Below are 2,601 nucleotides of genomic sequence, written 5' to 3' on the forward strand. Positions count from 1 at the left end.
GGTACTTGTATACTCCGTGGAAGAAATACAGCGAGACTGTAGATTCCAGATAAACATGTTCGAAGCGTGTGAACATGTGCACGTTAATTTTATTTCGACTATAATAAGAAACGACGTCGAAGCACGAATCCCTCCGCCCCTAATGCACAAAATCAACATCGTCGAGGAATAGGCTCGAGGTTAATATAATATCGATGACACGAATCAGGGGAAGGGGGCAAATAACCGGAGCGAATCTGCCTGTATAAATCTCATGCACAAACACACCGGGATCGGTAGACTCCTCATGCCAACGTAGTCCAGGATGATTAAATTTCAACACGTACCGAAGATAAGTTCGCCAAACGTCTACGAACGCTTCGTATCGATTTTAGCGTGGGGATACGTTGAGACTGTACAAATTTATCGCTACAGACTGATTCCTTCTGCTTACGGGATACCCACTCGTTGACTAAAACTATCCTCTTCGCTCAGAGAAAGAGGGGAGAGAGAGAGAGAGAGTATTATATTAACGCGTAACAGCTCAAACAAATTCTTTTCTGCAGTTTTTCCATTCTGAACAACGAACGCGTTAATTCAACTGTAAATTTGTCGTGTATCCGATTACAAAAGATCAGATTTTCATCCGCTGACAGGTAAAGTAATCAGGTTAATAGCGGCATCGCAGAAAAGCCTGCTACTAAAATGCTGGCTAATTTTATTAGCTCTCACCAGTGCATCCCCGGCGCAGGTAGAACGCTGAATCTCCAATGAGATTACGCATTCATTCGAATACACGCGCCCACTCCACTGTTTTACACCCGTTTCCGGCTGCATCTATTAAATTCCGCAGAACTATTTTGCGAAACGTGTCTTTCCATGAGAGAGAGAGAGAGAGGGAACATCCGCCAACGTAAATTAACGGCTATTCACTAGGATATTACTTAAACCTTTCATGGAGCACCACGCGCTTTTCGTATGAATTACGAACGTATAGTTAATACCTTCGAGAATACTAATGCGGTTCGTGATAGCTGGAAGCTGTGTATTTCGTTTTGGTTCCCTTCGGGCGACGACCACGTTGAAAGGCTTTGTGTACGGAGAAATCGGATAGAACATGTAAGTCAAGGAAGATCCACCCACACCCGTTTCCTTTCCCTTCCATAGGCGGACATTTACTTACGTACAAGTTAAATACTAATTTTCAAATGACACAGCTTTCTGTGAAGCATGCAAAAATATCTAAAAAATATTTTCAAAGTCTTTCAACCTTCTATTGTAGGAACCTAGGGAAAAATATTGAGGGACCCAACGGCAATCGAACTCGGAACCTTCGGCTTAGCAAGCCGAAGCTTTGCGCGCTACGCCAACCAGTTTACAGTTTAGTTTTTATTTGTATTTCAAGTGCTTCTGTATATTACATAGTTAATTTAGATGTAATATTGTTCTCAAGTATTAGGTTGCGTTGCCTGTCCGGAGACATTTGGCGCATGTTCTGTGTTTTCTTTTTTCGCTTTTCAGTGCTTGTTGTGTGAGTAGTGAGAATTGAGCTGTTGTGACTAGGAGAAATTTACAATAAAAACCTGTCGCTTCTACACCAACCACTCCCTCTCTATTCTCCCTTGTCGGTTTCCTATTTGGGTATGGAGGAGGCTCCGATACTACACTCGGCCATCCTGAACTGACATTCGCCCTCGAATGTCCTCATTGCAACACAACTCAACACTTTCGGGCACACTTCTTCCCCCCCACACAGTGGCACAGCCGAAACAACGCATTTTTGAGAGACGTGCAACCCTCAACATGTTTCCATCGCACACCTTCCTGGCTTCGTGTAGCCGTAGATGCCTCCATCCCGGACGAGGCTCCATATGTAGAAACCGACGAAAAAATATTGAGGGGGACCCAACGGGAATCGGCTTACCAAAGCCGAGGCTTTGCGCGCTACGCCAACCACTCCCTCTCTATTTTCCCTTGTCGGTTTCCTATTTGGGTATGGAGGCCCCGATACTACACTATTATGAAGTCTCAATAAGGTTTTTTTCATTCCACAAATTCAAGGCGATTTGTGCTTACTTTGTTGTAAGCTACCGCTTTTGGGGCGGACATTTACTTACGTACAAATGAAAAATTCATATATTCTTGTATCAAATGTTAACTTACAATTGTAAATACTTAATATCTAGTAGTTAGTCCTTTTTGCCGTATCACAGCTGCACATCTCCGTGGCAATCAATCAATCTGATACATCTATCCATGGGTATTGACTTTCACGCTTTTTCTACTAAAGTGTGCAATTCTTTTAATTTTTTTGGTTGTATTAATTTCGTTGTATGAATTTTTCCACATCGATCCATAACATCTCGATGGGGTTGAGGTCAGGAGATTGTGCCGGCCATTTCAGACAATTAATATTTTGGTCAGATAAAAACGTTTTAACGACGCGTGCGGTGTGTTTTGGGTCGTATCTGCTTGATAAATCCAATCATTTGTCATGCATCTTTCTGTATATGGTAGCAATACCTCTTTTACTATATTTAAATAAACATAACAGTCCACGATTCCCTGTATTCGATGAATGGGTCCCACACCATTCATGGACGTTGCACCCCAAACAAGTAC

The sequence above is a fragment of the Habropoda laboriosa genome, unplaced genomic scaffold, assembly GCF_001263275.1.
Source record: "Habropoda laboriosa isolate 0110345459 unplaced genomic scaffold, ASM126327v1 scaffold18, whole genome shotgun sequence".
Lineage (NCBI taxonomy): Eukaryota > Metazoa > Arthropoda > Insecta > Hymenoptera > Apidae > Habropoda > Habropoda laboriosa.